The following is a 14,869-nucleotide window of genomic DNA, read 5'->3' on the forward strand; positions in this document are numbered from 1 at the left end:
TTGAAGTTTTTCCGCCGCCCCTCCTCGGCGCTGTGAACCCAGCTAATTCTCATCCTGCATTTAAGTCCAAAAAAACAACCCCAGGGTTCTCCTTGAAGTAGGGAAGCATTCAGGTGAAGCCTTACAAATACACTGAATAGATTCAACCATGCGCACTAGTCTGACAAACCCATTGTTCTTCCCCTGTGTGCCCTAAGATAATAGTTTTTACTGTAGAGAGCATTCATGCAGCAGGGATGCATTTAGGGAGGACGTGCATTTACTGATGCTGTGTGGTTTTAATACTGTAAGGAGCACTGTGTGACAAATGTGACCAACTAGCAATTCAATACACAGTGCATCACATTAACTGGAAAGTCAAAGGGGATCAGCTGACTCTTATAAGCCACGCTGACACTCACACATTGTTGTGTGAGAGCTACTCCAGTGTCTGTCTGTGCTGTTAAGTGGCTGCCGGAGCACAGTTTGGGAAAACCTCAAAACCCCAGAGCACAATATGTACAAATTCCTCCATGGTGATCTTGCAAAAAATGATCTGTGTGATGTGATCCAGTGAGGATTAGTTGGGAAACATTATACTCTCAAGAACACCAGAGGAAAATGTACTGTATTTTTTTTTTTTTTTTTAATTACTGTCTTTTAATTTTCCTTGCGCGGCTGAATAAATCCACCCTGGTGGAGCCACTGTAGTTCTTCCTGGAAGTTAACGTGACCATTTTCTCTTTTAGCAGGAATCCACAATAAAAGGCGAGCCTCTTTTGTTGTAAAGTAAACTATTACAGGGCAACAGTAGGCTCAGGAATGCACTCTTTAATTGCCCATCTTTGCAGTCTCACAATAAAATTGACTTTTTTCCCTTCGACAAACTGGGATCAAATGTTGTCAGTGGACAGGGAGCCTGACTTTGTTTGCAAAATTCAAAAAGGCTGTTTTATAGCTCCAACAAGTCTTTGTCCACGAGGAAAAAAAAATCTCGCCAGTCACAAAGAATTTACTGCCTCCCTTTTCAAGCAAATATAAACGTGTTTTCATGCTCATTTGGCAAGGAATGGTGGTGTGTTTTGGAATGTGGTGGACTTTGCGTGACCCTGAGGTGAGGAGATAGGAGATGTGGCCTGCAGGTGTGCACTGACCGTCTTCACACGGTCACATACCAGATGATACTCCAGGAAAAAGAACTGTTTCCCAGCTCTTCTCTATCACATTTTTGTGTTTCACAGGCATAACCAATAGAGGAAGGTACTCAATCCCCAGCTACCACACTCTTGTAACATATTTGTCTCAGAATTTACTGAAATATTGATAATTCATTTATTATTCAACAGCTTACTATACAGTACAGCGACTGTTTCCCTGTTGTTTTTTTGCCTCCCCCTGCACTGTCTCTTGAGCTCCTGGTGGGTTTTTCACACTGGTCTTTTATAGTAAGTTGACTGAGTGTGTTGAAGCAGTCAAAAGAGGAGCCGGTCTGGGTGTTTCTGTGTATTTAAAATCACCCGGGCCGACGAAAACATCACCGTAAAGAATTTGCTGTTCCTTGCCTGTCTGCAAACTTTCAAAAGAAACAAGAGACTGCAGCATCTTTATATTGACGGAAGGAAGTTCATATAGTTTTCTATAAAAGCCTGTCAGCACACACGCTCACACAAAATTCTCCTCTCTCTGCGATGCTAGAGAGTGTTTTCTGTTACCTGGCTTGTGTGTCAGTGTGTAAGCTGAGTGTGCTGCTCTGGGCTGGCGAGCAACAGGAGCAGGTTCTCCTTGAAAAACACACTCCCTCTGAATTATTAATGCTTGCCTTTAGCTTGACTGATTTCCCTTGTGCTAATGAGTCTCATTACCAGGTTTATTAACACAAGCCTTGAGTGTGAATGTGCCATCTGATCGGCTGGATCACATGACCATCGTTCTTCACAATGCTGGCGTGTTTTTTAAGGCCCGTGTTAAAAGGTTACACTTGACCTGTTGCTAAGGGTTAGCTCAGTTCAGACATGAATCAGACTACAAAAGAGGATTTAAGCCATTTGCAATCCTTCATTTCCTTAAGCCAGCAGCATGACATAAAACTTCATTGAAGACAGCAGCTTTAGTTCAGGTTGTGTGTGTGTGTGTGTGTGTGTGTGTGTGTGTGTGTGTGTGTGTGTGTGTGTGTGTGTGTGCGTGCGTGCGTGCTAGAGCTGATGGGTGCTGGACAAAGCTTGTCCTTGTATGCAAACTGGCTAAAAGTCGTGGTGAAGGGGAGCCAGGAAGGAGGATGGCTGCAGTAGCACAAGACGGATTGAAGTTGAGCTTTAACCCGTTCCTGAATGGCTTCCTGACGTCTGTCCCCTCGGTAACCCAGGCTGATCTACATAACACAGCTCAGCCTGCTATTCACTGTGTTAACAAGATGGCCTGGCAAATAAAACTGTCAGGGCTCCAAAGCATATGAATAGGTTTTAGCTGTTTTAGAGCAGAAAAAGACCCCGTTTGAGGTAAGGAGGTGGGGGAGAGGGAGAAAGGAGAAACCACTGGTGGTCGGCGCCACACAATAGAAACTTAGCAGACTTATCACGAAAGCTGTGTTTGTATTGGCATGGAGATGATAAGCCTCCTCGCTAGATAGTTTCCATCAGCCCTGCTGTCTGGTCCTCGAAGGACTTCTTAGGAGCAAAAAGCAACCATAGCGCATGGCAGCACTCCTAAAGGTCAGTGGCAGAATGACATGTTGAGGCTGCTGTGTAAATGCCTGGTGATTAGAAGTGTGATTTTCCTGGACGAGGCTGGTGATATATGACATGATATATGATATATGTTCACAGATAATGCAAACCTGTGAAGCCTGTGTGTAAATCATAGTTTGACCTTTGGGCTCTCACAGCCTCTTCTCCCTCCCCCCCTCTTGTTGTCTCTGCTCTTCTCCACTCTTTTTTTGTTGTTATTTGTATCATAGCACATGACTGAAGGAGAGGAAGCACTGTGTTGGATGTGTGTGTATACGGATTCTGACAGCGTGAAGGAGCTTATGTATGACTGTCACGTAAACAAGGATGGTTGAAGCTCGCAGCCAGCTGTGATCCTCGCGGGCCACTGGGTCAGCTACTGAATTCCAATGATCTCCACCTCCCAGCATCTATATTCAACAGCCATACTGATGCGACCCAAACACGCACCGAGGCCACAGATGGAGCAAGATCCACAGCTGAATTCCAATAGTTCTCCTCATTCTCTTTATCATTTATGCCTCAGAGCGCCGGGGGTTTTAATAATGAGCGCACAATCTCGACACGTTGTCTGATTTGTAATTTTGGATGCGTGTAGTGTTTCGCTGCCTGTGGCAAGGAAGCGCTCAGTGATTCTGAGGTAGGATTTTATTAGATATTTTAAATTTACTCAAATGGTGTCACGCTCTTATGTTTAAGTATTTCTGTCTCCCCTTCCGCCTGCGTAAGTTGGTGTGATAGAATGTATGTTGCTTAGTTCTGTCTTTTCTGTTGATGTGACTCGTCTGCAACGGATGCATGCATGTGTGAGACGAAGTTAAAATGGCCCTTTGGCATAGTGGGTGACCTCACTGACTTCCAACACCGAAACACAGCGCAGGACATACTTTTAAAAGAAACGGCTTCTCCATCGTATCCACAAAGCAAACGCTTCAAAGCTTTTACTTTGCTTTTATTGTGGTGTGATTCTGCCGTCTGCATTATATTTCGCCTTGGCAGCAACTGAGTCTCAGAACAAGACTGTTAGAAGAACAATGGTCAGTAAACTGTCTGGGATCGCATCATCAAGTATTCAGGCACATTTACAGACATAAATAAGGCTAACCATACTGCGGGTGACAACAGCCTCTTTATTTAAATTGATGCCATCCCCTGTTCAGCAACATCAGATCAAAATTTTAATCGGTCCCACAAGCAATACAGTTTTTGAATGACTAATATAAGCAGGGTGACCAGCTCTTCTGCTTCTGATGCTACAGACACGTATATGTGTTAGAACACAATGTGCTGACTCAGGACAGACAGTTTTCATGTATTTGCTGTTCTCTGATGTGATGTAAAATTGCAATATTATGCTAGATAGGCTAAATAGGGGACTGTCTACGGAAGGAAATAATGATAACCCCTGATTAAGAGTATTATTTACTTTTACTTGATGATGTTTCATGTTTTAGAATGGGGGTCCACATCGAACATGCATACATTCGCATCTGCTAACGTGATACAAGTCTTTTTTTTTTCTTTGCAACTCTCACTCTCTCCGATGTTGTTGATGTGTTCGATCTCTGTTTGTTTGCCTGTGTCCCTCAGGATGTTTTCACATGTAGTTTTCTGTAAGAGAACCAAATTCAGACCTCTCAAAGTGGAGCTAAATGTGGACCGCCAGAAAATAGATTCAGTTCTTTTTGTGTTTACATCATTTGAAAGAGGTCTTGGTTCTCTTTCTGGTCCACTTCAGCTCTGATGGGACCTCAGTCCTTGACTGCTTTGATTTATGGGTAATTTTCACTTGGAACAAGATGGCTACTTGTTTTTTGGTTGTTTTTTTTTCGAGCGCTGATCCTCCTGGTGCATGTGATCTGTCTACGTCAAGCCTAGTGGGCAGTAATACAATAGCGAAGGGCGAAGAGAACCTGGAGCGCTTTTATTCACAATGCACAGATTAGCGAACCACAACAGGGAGAGGGCAGTGAACTGTACTCAGACCACCTCGGGTTTGAGTGAAAGGTCACTTCTCCAAAACTCGGCCTGTTCCAGCCTCTTTTTTTTTCTTTTCCTCTTCTTCTGCTTTTCATTGGCTGGTTTGTAATCGGATGATAACCTTATTGGCTCCAAAAATACGGATGAAAGTTTTGGACACGAGCCACGTTGTAGGCAGCCTGGGAACCAGACAAATTCGCTCGCTCATGTTTTATTTGCTCTGGCTGATGTGACTTGGTCTGGCCATGTCTAAGTAACAAGTAGAGTACTTAGTGTAAAATTACAAACTTGAAAAGATGAGCAGGAATAATCACACACTCATAGCTGGAAATAATTTATGAAATTACCAATGTTTCAACATGACTTGAAAAGATGATAAAGTACAAATAGAATACTTAATTACAGTAACTTGAGTCTTGGAAAACCAATATCCCCACAGGGCTGAATAAGGTATCTATCTCCTTGGAAAAAAAAAATCTGTTTGCGTAGGCATATATGTGGAGAATTCCCCCACATGATGATGGTGTCAGCTTCATGGCATAACAGGAGGCGGTGCCGTCTCATCCACCAGGTGGGTGTGTAACAGGAAACCCCTGCAAGGTTTTGGGTTGCTTGAAAGTGCTCTCCTCTTGTAATTACTGTAATGTTCTGTATCTCCTGTGTCATTAGTATCGGGCCATTACTTTAACAGGCTCATCAGCCCAACTGGATTCTGCTACTTATTACTTGTATTTGTCTTATTTGTGTCTGGAAAAAAAAACCTAAAAAAACAGTCCAATAATTTTTTGTTGTTGTTGTTACTGTTTTTCCTGGATACAGCCCTGCATGCTGGGGTAAAAGAGCTAAGTGATCGCCTCCGTAAATAACCAGTATATGTAAATTATACTTCCAAAATAGAGTTTGGAGCCCTCTGATGCAAATTTTGATATTAGATTTTGGGTTATATTATCAAATCAAAATTTTTCAAGCTGCGTTGTCTTTGTGATTGTGATATTATTTTGTATTTATGTTACTAGATGGCTTAAAGGAGGACTGGAAGAGAAATAGAACTGTGACAATGATTATCACATTATTTCTCCATGAAAGGAGGAATCTTCCTTCAACCTCCCGGTATTATAACAGCTTTACTGAGATCAAATAGCAGTTGTCCCACTATTGTTACTCATGGACACATGCACTCACTCCTCCTCCAGCATCTTGTGAGATGAATCAGATTATTTAAGCTCTTGGAAGTGGTTTCACTGGAAGTCTGTTGTTCACTGCCTCTAAACTGACCAGCAGGAGGCGAGCACGACTAACATGTCCAACCTACGAAGCCAGCCGCCCCCATAGCCGAGGTCAGAACTGTGAGGCTGATATGGCAATGTAATACTAAAAGTATACACAAACTTAAAAAAAAGTAGGAAGACAGTGAGTAAAGCAGTAACTTCGGTAAATAAAGTGGCCACACTTTGAGTCTTTTAGTTCTGAGGCGATGACAAAGCCATTGGCACACTTGTTAACAGGAAGTTTAAGATTTTGTGTGCATCAACGGATATAAAACAGAGCCGGCACAACATAAAGATAAGAATAATACATCCATAATCTGTTCATCTCAGTATCTGCTGAGTGCATCTCTGTGCTTCAACAGCTTTGAATCGTTTACCTTTATTTAATCAAAGTCTACGCATTCTCTTTCACGTATAGAACTTTGTTATATAGAAAAGCTGTGTAAATCAGTACGCTGTTTACTGGAAGCTTCTGCATGAAAGCAACTTACAAGCACGTCTTTCTGCGTCCTTTACCACAGTTGGTACCTGGAAGCTGTAAACAGGTGCTGAAGGTTTTAGATTCAGAGCGACAAGCATCAGAAGAGTCCTTTTGGATGTTAAGTGTCTCTCAAATGGAGATGAATTACATTAGAAGTCTTTTAATTTGTAGAAAATCTAAGATGTGTGTGCAGGTCATAATAATATGATCATATGATCTGCATGCAAGGATAGAGAGAAAAGTGGAAAAGAGCCAGAGCCGCCTAGAGTGTTTGAAGGGTTGATGCTGGCATGGAAGGAGTGTCAGCGTGTAAAGAGTCGAGTTATTCCAGCCTCTTGTCAGATGAGATTGAAAGTTGTGTTGCCTTGCAAATCCAACCAAAAATGTAAATAAGATCAATAAAATAGATAATTAATATAAAAGCTGTCTCTAGCGTAGGTCTGCTGTGGCTCTAGTCTCATACCACTTGTAGCTATTTTTCACCCTCAAGTTATTAGCAAACCTGTGTAATTCCCACTGACTTGCGCGCTAGCAATGCTAATTCACCCTGATTTTCGCCCTGGTGCTGATCCATGCCTTAATGAAGGCTTAGCATGCTAAGCTGCCTTTGAACTGTCACTGGGAATAAAGGGCTGCAGGCTCACTGCTGACACATGCACAGCAAGGTAGCATTTACTGTGCGTAGGCCCACAACTCTAACTCACCCACCCCAGAACAAGAGTTAATCCATGTCATCCTGGCTGTTTCTCCCTGTAGTTCATGCACTCAAGCTGCAGGATATCCCCCCGCTTTAAAGCTGCACATGAACTTCCTCTTTGTCTCTGCTCTGAATCGACTGGTGCGGTTGACACAATGCAACTGAGAAAGGTGCGCAACTTGTTATCATCACTGCCTTCTTCACCTTCCTCACCTGCTCACCTTAATTCTCTTTCACATCCTGTCGTGTCTCCCACCAGGTGCTCAAGCTTTCACCTGTGTGAATGGTTATGGCTCCTTGCACATCTATATCACAGTGAAACCTATGATTTGGGTTTGTTTACAGCAGTAGTTCTCAAAATAAGGTCTAGGGAACCCCAGGGGTCTTGGACGGTGCTCAAGGGGGTCCTCGGCTCGAATGGAAACAAGTCATTTTCACTCTTGCTCAATCCGTAAGTAAAAAAGCAAATATCTCGAGGTAACTTGGGGACAAAGTCTCATCTAATATGGATTTGTGCCCTAACTTCTTTTCCATTTGGGTCCTTGATGTGAAAAAGGGCTGTTTGTTCATGCTGCAGTGCCTTTAGGGGGCCGGGTCGAGAAAGTTAAGCATCATCAAATGACGTAATATCCCAAAACGTTGATTTGAAGCCCAATGAAGTAAACGACTGAGCATAATTTGAAATGATTGATGTTTTTCAGCCCAATGATCAGCTACTGATGTCCCATATCAGTTATTCAGTGTATCATCCCAGCATTAGGTGAAGAGGTGCAGAGGACACTTTCCTTTATCGTGCTTTTTTTGCTCCGCTGCCTTTTCTTTACACACAACACAATTGATCTATTATTTCATCCAACCCTTTGCTTACAAATGTGCTCATTCATTCTCATTTTGAGACGCTCAGCAGCCCTCTGTCTCTCTCTGTGTCTCTGTCTCTCTCTCTTCTCTCTCTCTCTCTGTCCATCCGTCTCCTGATCTGTCCACCCAATGTAAAGATGGTCAGCCCAGTGCAGTGAGGTTGAAGCACTGCACCACTTCAAAGACCCCTTTGATTCTCTCCTCTTGTTTTATCCCCCATGCTCTCTGTTCGGCCACCTGTTCGTGTGTGTGTGTGTGTGTGTGTGTGTGTGTGTGTGTGTGTGTGTACGCGCACGCATAAGGGAAAAACCATTGAACAGACCCATACTACTGCACAGTTTGGTATCTGGTGGTGGTTGTTTTACAGTATATCAAAGATCTTGGGCAGCCAATAGAGGTCAGCATTGCACAACTACAAGTACTGTAGTATTACCCATCCAAGAACCCACCTCCATACAGAAAGACACTTGATACACAGACCAGGGGACCAGGGGACCAGCTCAAGGACCGTCTCATCAGTCATGTGACCTATGTTCATTACAGACCCTGACTCCCAGTTCAAGCAGAGCCTATTTTGTCTAAACTGTGACCAAACGTCTTGATGACTCTGCGCTGTTTAAGCACTTGATTGGTGTATTGATTCTGCTTCCATGCTGATTATTGGTTGGCTTGAGTAGCATTATTGATCTGAGCGAATTGACTCTCGCTGTCTAATATTGAAGAAAGTGCCGAGACAGCCACTCCATCAGAGAAGGTTAAGGAGAAATCAAGGCTTATTTGCTGCATTGATTCATTATCTGTAAATGTTCATAGTTCTTACCTGTGTAAACCACTGAATGGTACCATCTCTATATCCTCCTCTCTCTCCTCCCTCCTGTCTCTGGGTGATTTGTCATCATCTGAGGAGTGGGTGAGGTGCTGTCTTGCTTCTATTCAGCTCTGGAAGAGTCAAGCCTTCATCAAATAGGCAGAATGAGCAGTGAAGCTGTTGTGCTCCTCTTCAGCTCCTTCTCTGACACTCATGTCATGTGTTGAGTAGAGGAGGATGGAGGGGGACAGGAAATGACAAATGGTTCTGAGGCGTTTTCCTCTGATAGAGACCTGAGGTAATGTGCAGTGACCTCTCAAAAGTACAAACCAGCTCCTTTTGCTGTAGCTCATCAATACTGTATATTTACAAGTTTTAATAATAGATATATCAGCCAGTATTTGTATTAGTTACTTGTCTTCCTCCAGTTACGCCGATATTTCTGTTGATACCAATGCAAGGATATTGTAGAGTGATGTTGCAATACTGTCGTGATACTGCAGTCAAGTATCGTGATGGTATTGCATTGGGAGTTACTCAGCATGATGCTGATCTGCGGCAAATGGTACACATTAAAATGAATTTCTGTCTCATTTATCTGCCAGTTTTCTCTCATGAAAATGAAGGTTTTTATATGCAAATGTTCCCTCCATGTTGCCTACACCCAGAGCTCCTCGCTCATTTGCCAGCCAAAGTCCTGTGCGTGCGTCATCCGGCAGAATTTTGCTGGCTCTTTGGAATACAGATTGTGCTTCAGTGTTTTTGTTTGCCAGCCTCAATGGACAGTCTGATCAGGAACACATCTAAAATTGAAACAGGCTGTCCAACATGATGTCACCTTAGTCACCTCGCTGAAAGAGACGTCTCAGTGTGGAGTGAGTGCAAGATGGACAGTGTTTGTTTGCAACAGTGCATCCATCAATGTTATCTGTTTTCTCTGTTCTGTAGATCTGATTTTCCGATTTGTACCTTTCTACTGCGTAGACATTCCAATTTCATGATAAGAGTTCCCCCTTTTCCACTGGTGAAATACTTTTTTACTCAAACACTTGAAACCAGCCACATATCTCTGGAATTTCATGCACTCTTTTTGTATCTCAAGTTTTCAGCGTCCCCTAAATTACCGTCATTAATACGTTATTTTAAGAGTATTTGTTTTACAACAGGTCAGAATGAATAGATCCTTTATCTGGATGAGATGGATAAAAAAGTCAGACATGTGATAAAGGTTTGCGATTAAATTCTAGCAATAATGAACCAGTGAGTGATGCCACATTTTTCCAGGGAGCATGAGCCCTAGACATGCACAGACGCGGAGTCAGACGGGTGGACTAACAGAAACGAAGAGAGCCGGTAAAGAGGACATCTGTCAAATAATGTCAGACTGAAGCCATCATCACCTTCACTGTGCAAAATATTGCCGTTGTTCCTCCATCTTCACCACTTACAGCACCACATTTTAGATTAAATGCTCACTCACGCCTCTCGTCTTTGACTTTTCTTCATCACTCATCTGGCTAAGTTTATTTGTGCAGGTTGACTAGTTGCCAAGGTGATGATGAGTGTGCTGTAAGTTTGCCGCTGCCAGACAAGTGCTTCGTCACCATGACAATAGGCCCAGAACAAATAAAGACAGGCTGACGCAACATGCATAAGACAGGAAGACAATGGAGAAACAAAGAGGTTGGTGTTGCTCACTTTGACGTCGGCTGATTTGTTCTCTCTCTGTGTGTTCCGGGATGTACTGTACAGCCATACTTGATACTCAAAAGGCATTCTTGTGGTTGTTATTCATTGTGGCTCAATGAAATATTTGTTTTTTGCCTTCAGTAATCTGATTGCAGTTCCAAAAGCATGTTGAACCCCCCTAATTTAACTTTTTTCCTCCACTTGACCAACTTCAGATTTGATTATCAAAAGATACACACACCAACCCCCAAAAGAAATATCTATGGTATGATCCAATCCCATTGGTCCCAAGTGTATATGTTAGATGTTGGAATCACAAGTAGAATGTACAGCATTGATGTGCTGCAACCAGATCATTTGCATTTTTTGCATTGAGTTGTGACACATTAAACACTGACATGCATCAAAAGAGTGAAAACTTGTGGGTTGCAATACTTGGATACATATGAAGAGAAAGTAGTAGCCTGACCCCAAGAGTCCTTCAGCAGAAGAGGTATGCCTTTCATTCCAAAGTTTGGAAAACTTGTGAAACCAGAGAGCGGAGTAACTCCCCAACAAGTTAGCTTTTCATTGTAAACCCCCTCTGTGATTTAGTCCTCAACCTGATACTCTTGTAGTTGTAGCTAGCAGACAGACTGCTCCACTTCATGAATTTGATGTTGAAAGAGCTCAAATTAGCTTTGACTATGACTAGGACACCCAATACTGTATGGCCTACTGGGTTTGGGTCTACAAAAAAAAAAAAAATTGACACCTGGAGATGAAATAAAAAATGAGAGCCTACATTTTTAAATTGGACTTGTGAGATGATAAACATGAAAGCGAGTGTTCCTCTCGCTGGTGCCAGGGCGGATGCAGCACCAGCAATGTGCGATCACACTCCCCAGACTGTCCCATCAATCTCCTGTCATGTAACAGATCTGCAGGCAAGCCCATGTTATCCTGCTCAGCTGTGTAAGTGAATGTGACTTCATTTGACTGCAAAGTCTGGGGGCGGAGAACCGAATGAGTTGATCTGTTGAATCAAAAGGCTGTTGTATGCATGTCAGAGGTCAGCTTTTAACCAGCAAATCCCCTGTTCTCTGTTCTAATCCTCTGTCCTGGGGCTTTCCCACACCATAGAGCTCATCTTGGACCAAGCGGAGCACAGACGGGCCTGATAGCTCGTGATGGCTTCCACAAGTCCCAGACAGGTTATACAATCCACGCATTCCCTTCATGGTGACTAGAAAGTTTCTTTTTTTCATGTTTCAATATCGTTTGATTGTTGCGATGCAGTTATCTGCTTCATCATACATAGAGAATAGAAAGATGAAAAATTAAAGAAAAAACAAATTAAGTGTTGGGCCACAATAAGTTGCTACAGAACCTCGGTATAGGTTCGTTAGTACCATACATTCACCTAAAACATTCCAAGTGTCCATAATGAAGTGGCTCATTGATTGTGATTCCGTGATCATTTGTGAGGTTTTTCCTTTAAGTTGCTTAATTTGATGTCTGTAGCCTTGATGTGAGAAGGTCTCTGCTGAAGCTATGCTGTTACCCATTTTATGTGTTGCAGGTTCCTGTTGTTACCACCCTATCTAGTGTTGAAGTACTGTCTGTAATGACGGCGTGCTGTTATAGTGACACATGCTCTCTGCAACTTCCAAATAAAAAGAAACTGTAAAAGCACTCTTTTTAAAGTTATTCTGAAATGCTGTATGCTTGAGACTAGAAATCCCAGTCCTTGACCACTGTGCCATTTTAATCCTGGATGCGATAGATGCCTGGACTATGCACAGCAGTTCTGCACCACAAGAGTTAAATAGTGTATATCTAATGGATCATGTGTGGATTCTCATTATTGCATTTGGAGAAAGAAAAGACTTGTAAATGTGTAAATAGTGTTTCCAGTGTGTAACTTTGAGTGTGTTTTTGCCTGATTGTCATGGATACAACAACATTAATCAGTTGCTTTGGTATCAAAGCTACAACCAGAACCAAAACTAAATGCAAACCAGGAGCAGCAAGCGAATGTAGCACCACTCCTAGCTTATTGGTGTAACATCTACAGCCAACAAAGACGTCAACAGCAAGGATGAACAGCCTGGATTAGTTAACTTAAACCTGTTCAGGGTCTTGAAGTCCAATATGATGTTGGGTTGCACCGCTCATTAGGTTGACATTGTGATCACTGCATCTGGGTAATGTAGTTTATAGACTCCTGGCAGTTTGTGAGAAGTGACGATATGGAAGAAATAACCATAATAAGTACAATTTTAAAGTGTTGGTCTTGCACATTGACAAGTACAAGCCCAGTATCAGGTATGGTTCCCTACAGGGGCTATGTTCCACCCACCATATATATGCTCCTCTCAAAGGTTAATGAGGTCATGTGGTACTGTGTCCTTGCTGCATTTGCTCTGAGAGACACAGAGTCAATAGTTTAGTCCAGTAAAGTTGACCAGACCTGCTTAGTCAGTGAGTTTAGTGATAGACAGTGTGGATCTCTGCATTCCTTAACAGTGAGTTAAGTCTCACTTCAGCCTCCTCTGTGAAATAATCTGACCTGGGGGTGCAAACACACACACACACACACACTTGCTCATTTCCCCCACAGACTGACTTGCTCACATGGTATGGAGATCAAAGCCTGTAATATTTACAACTGGTCCTGGGGTGTAATTTGTTTCTTGTTTGATTCTGGCGAGACCGTTTCCCAGTCCGCCCTTTATTTATCAATGAGTTTATTTATTTATCGGTTTAAACCAAACCTCTTCTTCCTCATCGTGGTCTCTTTAATGTCCTTGCCCAGCAGAATCAAATTGAAATATAATGAGCAGATTTGGAGTGAAACATAAATAGTTTGCCTGCAGCTCTGGTGATGAAACAGGAGGAAGATAACCAAAAGTGTATGGGAAGTCGTATCTCCTGTCATGTGGGAACACGGAGCTGCCTGGGTTAAGGCCTGTGTGTTGTTGTTTTTTTTTACAACACATTTTTAACCTCCATCTGGACAACTTATGAGCCTTCATTGTTTGTTTGCCCTCTTATGTCTTTTGAGGCTGTTTTCTTCTTAAGACCAAATGTGATCTGTGTGTGTGTGTGTGTGTGTGTGTGTGTGTGTGTGTGTGTGTGTGTGTGTGTGTGTGTGTGTAAGGATGCCCTTAGTTGTTTCCTAAACTGGCCAATCAGATGGAGCCTCTTGTCTATGATTGACAAATGAGAGGAAATGAATTGTGAAGATGATGAAACCAGAAAGTGATTGATGACATGATGTGGGTATTCGGCTTCCTCTCACTCAGGTGGGATATGCAGAGTTTGTGTATGTGTGTGTGTGTGTGTGAGAGAGAGAGAGTGTGTGAGAGAGGGAGAGCAAGACGTGGGAAATGTCAGGTTTACAGGTGTGCGTGTGTGTGTGTGTGTGTGTAACAACAGGTGCTTAATGCAGGAGACTCATTGTTTAACTCTCTAGAAGAAGCAGGTGTAGCACACGTTTGTGTGTGTGTGTGTGTGTGTGTGTGTACATTGCTACACGTGCCTGCCTGAGCCCGATGGCCTCAGTAAACCTGCAATATTTAACAGCTTGTCATCTGAACCAGAACGCGTGCCTCATTTTATGGCTCATTGTCAGGTGGTGTTCAGCCCAAATGTGCCACTCTGACCGCAACGCAAGATGTGACGGCTCCAGACATGTGTGGGGTGTGTAAATGGGTTTTTGTTCATCTCTACCTCACACACAGCCTTCATTGTTCTCTGCATTGTGACCTGTAATTATAAAAATGAGAAGAAAAAAAACCTATCCTTTGTTCCTCCTATTGTTGATTGTGGGGTGTGGACAGGCTAATTCAGGTCCTTATATGCCTACATTCTTTTCTACTGTCAAGGTGATAACATTTAAATTGAACTGTTGTCTCGCCCCCACCCCCACCCCCCACCCCAGGTAAGTGAGTCAAGTCTCATTGTGTGTGAAGGTGCTGCTGCAGGTAGGGAAGACTGTCCCAGCTCCACCTCTGGCCTGTTTGAATTGCAGATGCTCAGACACACTCAGTAGCAAGTTCCTGAATAATAAATCTGAAGCAGAAGGAGAATACTTATGTTATCTTGTGTGTTTGTGTGTGTGCGCGCCAGCTGATTAGTATGCTGTTGTGTTTTGGTTTTTTTTTCCGTTACTTTTCTTTTCCTCTGGCTGCTGTTGAAGTCAGAGGAAGCCGGCTCACTGCTGCTGCTAATCTGTGTGACATCTGTTTATTAATTCTTTACAAATTCATGAAAGTATGAAAGAGAATATTGTCTTTTGTCAAGAAAAACATTTTATAAGAAACTCCATAATCCTATTCATATTAAATACAGAATTTTTTATTTGGTCTACAGAATCTATACACCCTCAGTGTAATAAAATCA

At 42.6% G+C, this 14,869-nt stretch overlaps 1 protein-coding gene across 2 annotated transcripts in view; it reads left to right on the forward strand.

Annotated features, from left to right (window-relative positions):
• Nucleotides 1–14,869, forward strand: part of prickle2b (prickle homolog 2b) — an 86,292-nt gene that overhangs the window by 1,165 nt on the left and 70,258 nt on the right. The gene's annotated exons all lie outside the window — the stretch shown is intronic.

The sequence above is a fragment of the Aulostomus chinensis genome, chromosome 3, assembly GCF_037954235.1.
Source record: "Aulostomus chinensis isolate RoL2024-O1b breed Wild chromosome 3, RoL_Achi_v1.0, whole genome shotgun sequence".
Taxonomy (NCBI): Eukaryota; Metazoa; Chordata; class Actinopteri; order Syngnathiformes; family Aulostomidae; genus Aulostomus; species Aulostomus chinensis.